The following is a 7,574-nucleotide window of genomic DNA, read 5'->3' on the forward strand; positions in this document are numbered from 1 at the left end:
AGAAGCAGCTCGGGTGAGATCGCCGAGGCGCGCGGGCCTTACCGGGCGGGGTGGCAAGCGGCCGGAGTTACTCCCTTCCCCCTTCCCGGGCCGGCTGGGAGAATTGGAGAGGTGGTCCCCTGAAACCGGGGCGACTGGCGCCCACACCATGGGCAGCCCCCGGACCAACTGAGAGAATTGGATCGGAAATCCCCAGCCCGCGGAGAACGGTGACGGGTGGGGGAGGCCCCTTCCAAACCCGTGACTCCCGGGGAACGTGCACTCTCTCGGGCGGGCCGCTGCCGCTGGCGCCCTCCCGCCACGCTTGTTGCCCAGGGCCGACTAGGAAATTCGGACGGGCTCTTTCCCTGGCTGCGGCGACCAGCAACCCTCCCTGCGTTCGGACCGAGGGCCGGCTCAAGCCGCTTCGGCTAGCGAACCCCCAGGACGGCGAGAGTTTTCCAAAGTTTAAGGTCCCACAGCACCTTTTACTGGTGGGACCCGCAGACAAACGTGTGCCACGAGCGCCACCTACTGGGCAGGATAAGAAAAACAGAACCCAGAGATTTCACAGAAAAATATTACAACTTTGCTGGGTCCAACACCAAGAGAAATCTGAATAAATGCCCAGACGCCAGCAGCAGAAGATAACTGTCCACGCTCAAAAGATTGAGAATATGGCCCAGTCAAAGGAACAAACCAATAGCTCAAATGAGACACAAGAGCTGAGACAACTAATCCTGAATATACGAACAGAAATGGAAAACCTCTTCAAAAATGAAATCGATAAATTGAGGGAGGACATGAAGAGGACATGGGCTGAACATAAAGAAGAAATAGAAAAACTGAAAAAACAAATCGCAGAACTTATGGAAGTGAAGGATAAAGTAGCAAACATAGAAAAAATAATGGATAGCTACAATGATAGATTTAAAGAGACAGAAGATAGAATTAGTGATTTGGAGGATGGAACATCTGAATTCCAAAAAGAAACAGAAACTATCGGGAAAAGAATGGAAAAATTTGAACAGGGTATCAGGGAACTCAAGGACAATATGAACCGCACAAATATACGTGTTGTGGGTGTCCCAGAAGGAGAAGAGAAGGGAAAAGGAGGAGAAAAACTAATGGAAGAAATTTTCACTGAAAATTTCCCAACTCTTATGAAAGACCTAAAATTACAGATCCAAGAAGTGCAGCGCACCCCAAAGAGATTAGACCCAAATAGGCGTTCTCCAAGACACTTACTAGTTAGAATGTCAGAGGTCAAAGAGAAAGAGAAGATCTTGAAAGTAGCAAGAGAAAAACAATCCATTACATACAAGGGAAACCCAATAAGACTTTGTGTAGATTTCTCAGCAGAAACCATGCAAGCTAGAAGACAGTGGGATGATATATTTAAAATACTAAAAGAGAAAAACTGCCAACCAAGACTCCTATATCCAGCAAAATTATCCTTCAAAAATGAGGGAGAAATTAAAACATTCTCAGACAAAAAGTCACTGAAAGAATTTGTGACCAAGAGACCAGCTCTGCAAGAAATACTAAAGGGAGCACTAGAGTCAGATACAAAAAGACAGAAGAGAGAGATATGGAAAAGAGTGTAGAAAGAAGGAAAATCAGATATGATATATATAATACAAAAGGCAAAATGTTAGAGGAAAATATTATCCAAACAGTAATAACACTAAATGTCAATGGACTGAATTCCCCAATCAAAAGACATAGATTGGCAGAATGGATTAAAAAACAGGATCCTTCTATATGCTGTCTACAGGAACCACATCTTAGACCCAAAGATAAACATAGGTTGAAAGTGAAAGGTTGGGAAAAGATATTTCATGCAAATAACAACCAGAAAAGAGCAGGAGTGGCTATACTAATATCCAACAAATTAGACTTCAAATGTAAAACAGTTAAAAGAGACAAAGAAGGACACTATCTACTAATAAAAGGAACAATTAAACAAGAAGACATAACAATCATAAATATTTACGCACCGAATCAGAATGCCCCAAAATACGTGAGGAATATACTGCAAACACTGAAAAGGGAAATAGACTCATATACCATAATAGTTGGAGACTTCAACTCACCACTCTCATCAAGGGACAGAACATCTAGACAGAGGATCAACAAAGAAATAGAGAATCTGAATATTACTATAAATGAACTAGACTTAATAGACATTTATAGGACATTACATCCCACAACAGCAGGATACACCTTTTTCTCAAGTGCTCATGGATCATTCTCAAAGATAGACCATATGCTGGGTCACAAAGCAAGTCTCAACAAATTTAAAAAGATTGAAATCTTACACAACACTTTCTCGGACCATAAAGGAATGATGTTGGAAATCAATAATAGGCAGAGTGCCAGAAAATTCACAAATACGTGGAGGCTCAACAACACACTCCTAAACAACGACTGGGTCAAAGAAGAAATTGCAAGAGAAATTAGCAAATACCTCGAGGCGAATGAAAATGAAAACACAACATATCAAAACTTATGGGACGCAGCAAAGGCAGTGCTAAGAGGGAAATTTATTGCTCTAAATGCCTATATCAGAAAAGAAGAAAAGGCAAAAATTCAGGAATTAACTATCCATTTGGAAGAACTGGAGAAAGAACAGCAAGCTAACCCCAAAGCAAGCAAAAGGAAAGAAATAACAAAGATTAGAGCACAAATAAATGAAATTGAAAACATGAAAACAATAGAGAAAATCAATAAGGCCAGAAGTTGGTTCTATGAGAAAATCAATAAGATTGATGGGCCCTTAGCAAGATTGACAAAAAGAAGAAGAGAGAGGATGCAAATAAATAAGATCAGAAATGGAAGAGGAGACATAACTACTGACCTCACAGAAATAAAGGAGGTAATAACAGGATACTATGAACAACTTTACGCTAATAAATACAACAATTTAGAGGAAATGGACGGGTTCCTGGAAAGACATGAACAACCAACTTTGACTCAAGAAGACATAGATGACCTCAACAAACCAATCACAAGTAAAGAAATTGAATTAGTCATTCAAAAGCTTCCTAAAAAGAAAAGTCCAGGACCAGATGGCTTCACATGTGAATTCTACCAAACGTTCCAGAAAGAATTAGTACCAATTCTCTTCAAACTCTTCAAAAAAATCGAAGTGGAGGGAAAACTACCTAATTCATTCTATGAAGCCAACATCACCCTCATACCAAAACCAGGCAAAGATATTACAAAAAAAGAAAACTACAGACCAATCTCTCTAATGAATACAGATGCAAAAATCCTCAATAAAATTCTAGCAAATCGTATCCAACAACACATTAAAAGAATTATACATCATGACCAAGTAGGATTCATCCCAGGTATGCAAGGATGGTTCAACATAAGAAAATCAATTAATGTAATACACCATATCAACAAATCAAAGCAGAAAAATCACATGATCATCTCAATTGATGCAGAGAAGGCATTCGACAAGATTCAACATCCTTTCCTGTTGAAAACACTTCAAAAGATAGGAATACAAGGGAACTTCCTTAAAATGATAGAGGGAATATATGAAAAACCCACAGCTAATATCATCCTCAATGGGGAAAAATTGAAAACTTTCCCCCTAAGATCAGGAACAAGACAAGGATGTCCACTATCACCACTATTATTCAACATTGTGTTGGAGGTTCTAGCCAGAGCAATTAGACAAGAAAAAGAAATACAAGGCATCAAAATTGGAAAGGAAGAAGTAAAACTATCACTGTTTGCAGACGATATGATACTATACGTCGAAAACCCGGAAAAATCCACAACAAAACTACTAGAGCTAATAAATGAGTACAGCAAAGTAGCAGGTTACAAGATCAACATTCAAAAATCTGTAGCATTTCTATACACTAGTAAGGAACAAGCTGAGGGGGAAATCAAGAAACGAATCCCATTTACAATTGCAACTAAAAGAATAAAATACCTAGGAATAAATTTAACTAAAGAGACAAAAAACCTATATAAAGAAAACTACAAAAAACTGCTAAAAGAAATCACAGAAGACCTAAATAGATGGAAGGGCATACCGTGTTCATGGATTGGAAGACTAAATATAGTTAAGATGTCAATCCTACCTAAATTGATTTACAGATTCAATGCAATACCAATCAAAATCCCAACAACTTATTTTTCAGAAATAAAAAAACCAATAAGCAAATTTATCTGGAAGGGCAGGGTGCCCCGAATTGCTAAAAACATCTTGAGGAAAAAAAACGAAGCTGGAGGTCTCGTGCTGCCTGACTTTAAGGCATATTATGAAGCCACAGTGGTCAAAACAGCATGGTATTGGCATAAAGATAGATATATCGACCAATGGAATCGAATAGAGTGCTCAGATATAGACCCTCTCATCTATGGACATTTGATCTTTGATAAGGCAGTCAAGCCAACTCACCTGGGACAGAGCAGTCTCTTCAATAAATGGTGCCTAGAGAACTGGATATCCATATGCAAAAGAATGAAAGAAGACCCATCTCTCACACCCTATACAAAAGTTAACTCAAAATGGATCAAAGATCTAAACATTAGGTCTAAGACCATAAAACAGTTAGAGGAAAATGTAGGGAGATATCTTATGGATCTTACAACTGGAGGCGGTTTTATGGACCTTAAACCTAAAGCAAGAGCACTGAAGAAGGAAATAAATAAATGGGAACTCCTCAAAATTAAACACTTTTGTGCATCAAAGAACTTCATCAAGAAAGTAGAAAGACAGCCTTCACAATGGGAGACAATATTTGGAAATGATATATCAGATAAAGGTCTAGTATCCAGAATTTATAAAGAGATTGTTCATCTCAACAACAAAAAGACAGTCAACCCAATTACAAAATGGGAAAAAGACTTGAACAGACACCTCTCAGAAGAGGAAATACGGATGGCCAAGAGGCACATGAAGAGATGCTCAATGTCCCTGGCCATTAGAGAAATGCAAATCAAAACCACAATGAGATATCATCTCACACCCACCAGAATGGCCATTATCAACAAAACAGAAAATGACAAGTGCTGGAGAGGATGCGGAGAAAGAGGCACACTTATCCACTGTTGGTGGGAATGTCAAAGGGTGCAACCACTGTGGAAGGCAGTTTGGTGGTTCCTCAAAAAGCTGAATATAGAATTGCCATACGACCCAGCAATACCATTGCTAGGTATCTACTCAAAGGACTTAAGGGCAAAGACACAAACGGACATTTGCACACCAATGTTTATAGCAGCATTATTTACAATTGCAAAGAGATGGAAACAGCCAAAATCTCCATCAACAGAAGAGTGGCTAAACAAACTGTGGTATATACATACGATGGAATATTATGCAGCTTTAAGACAAGATAAACTTATGAACCATGTAATAACATGGATGGACCTAGAGAATATTATGCTGAGTGAATCCAGCCAAAAACTAAAGGACAAATACTGTATGGTCCCACTGATGTGAACGGACATTGGAGAATAAACTTGAAATATGTCATTGGTAACAGAGTTCAGCAGGAGTTAGAAACAGGGTAAGACAATGGGTAATTGAAGCTGAAGGGATACAGACTGTGCAACAGGACTAGATACAAAAACTCAAAAATGGACAGCACAATAATACCTAATTGTAAAGTAATCATGTTAAAACACTGAATGAAGCTGCATCTGAGCTATAGGTTTTTGTTTTGTTTTGTGTTGTTTTGTTTTGATTTTACTATTATTACTTTTATTTTTTTCTCTATATTAACATTCTATATCTTTTTCGGTTATGTTACTAGTTCTTCTAAACCAATGCAAATGTACTAAGAAATGATGATCATGCAGCTATGTGATGATGTTAAGAATTAATGATTGCATGTGTAGAATGGTATGATCTCTAAATGTTGGGTTAATTTCTTTTTTTCCGTTAATTAAAAAAAAAAAAAAAAAAAGAGAAGGGATAATTGGAGATGAAGGGATACAGACTGTACAACGGGACTGGATATAAAAACTCAGAAATGGACAGCACAATACTACCCAATTGTAATACAATTATGTTAAAACACTGAATGAAGCTGCATGTGAGGTATAGGTTTTTTGTTTTTGTTTTTTTTGTTTTTTTTTCTTTCTATTATTGTTTTAATTCTTATTCTGTTGTCTTTTTATTTCTTTTTCTAAATCGATGCAAATGTACTAAGAAATGATGAATATGCAACTATGTGATGTTATTAAGAATTATTGATTGTACATGTAGATTGAAATGATTTCTAATTGTTTTGTTAATTCTTTTTTTAATTAATAAGAAAAAAAAAAAAAAAGAGTATGACCTATATACAGGTAGATACCCAGAGGATGTGTAAGAACGAGCCAGGCAAAGTGATTTAGGAAAACAACATGTAAAAGGCCTGGAGACAGGAAGGAGCCGGGCTCATTCGAGGAACTGAAAGGTCTGTGTTGATGCCCCTTGTAGGGAGAGCAAAAGAGGGGTGTGAGATGGGGGTAGAGAAATAGGCAGTGACCAGATCACACAGAGCCTTTGTATACCATGTTAAGGATTTTGTCCTACATGGGGCAAGTCTCTTTGTTACGTGTGACGAAAACCTAATGCAAACTAGCATAAGCACAGAGGCAATATATTGGTTCTTAGAATTGGAAAGTGCAAGGTTAAAGCTTCATGTTTGACTGGATCCAGGAGCTAAAACAGTGTCATGGAGACTTTAATTGTCTCTGCTTGTCCATGCATCTCTTGAGTGTTGGCCTCGTTCTCTCTCCTGCCCTGACAGGTTCTTTCCATAGGGAAGTAGTCACTGACATCATGCAGCCTACGTGTTTGCAACCTGGGAGCCAAAAGGAAGAGGAAGCTATTCCTTCCCCCTCCAATTTGGAAAAAAATTTAAAAATAAGGGAAAGATTCTAGTTGCCATGGCCTGAGTCACATGTCCACCCACTGGACCAATCATTATGTCCAGAACCATGTGGTGCTGTGACCAGTCTTGGCTGGGAGCTACTCCTCTCCTTGAGTTTAGGGTGGGGATAGAGGGTGCCAGAAAGCCCAAGGAAGCCTTCAAGGCTGACAACACAGGGCCTTGGGAGGAGTTTCCCCCAAGGAAAAAGAGCCCCAGTTATAGAGGAAGAGAAATAGGAACACTGTGGGATAGACAAAGGCATTAAACAAACACGATTATATCCCTTGCTAGCCGTGGAAGAGCATTTTCTTGTTTATTTTGGCAAAGCTCTCACCATTTAATTGGAATCAGAGTCTGAATTGCACAAGCAGCATTCTCCCCTGTTAAAAACCTGGAGTGTTCCAAGTTATTGGGCGAATTTTTCTAACTATTTTTCAAATGTTTCTAGAAAGCGGGACTACTGCTTTCCACAGATGAGGGAACCTATAACAAGATTTCAAGAAATCCAAAGTGAGAGAGAAGAAGTCTTATTTAGCATCTTGCAGTGGACCATCAAACTTGAATTTGTCTTGTGTTGAGAATGATGCTCTGGGACTCTCAGGGCTATCTCTTTAATAGGTCTAAATACTGATGGTTGTTAAATAGAGCATAGTAATTCAGGCAGAGAATAAAATGGGTGCTTTGTTGTTGCAACTGTAAAAATAC

The 7,574-nt window shown here is 38.8% G+C and overlaps 1 non-coding gene across 1 annotated transcript; it reads left to right on the forward strand.

Annotated features, from left to right (window-relative positions):
- Positions 1–7,108: 7,108 nt before the first annotated feature.
- On the forward strand, positions 7,109–7,245 carry LOC143651106 (small nucleolar RNA SNORA24). Its single transcript, XR_013159843.1, has one exon. It is a non-coding gene; the product is annotated as a small nucleolar RNA SNORA24 (small nucleolar RNA).
- Positions 7,246–7,574: the final 329 nt, after the last annotated feature.

Source organism: Tamandua tetradactyla, chromosome 11 (genome assembly GCF_023851605.1).
Source record: "Tamandua tetradactyla isolate mTamTet1 chromosome 11, mTamTet1.pri, whole genome shotgun sequence".
NCBI lineage: Eukaryota > Metazoa > Chordata > Mammalia > Pilosa > Myrmecophagidae > Tamandua > Tamandua tetradactyla.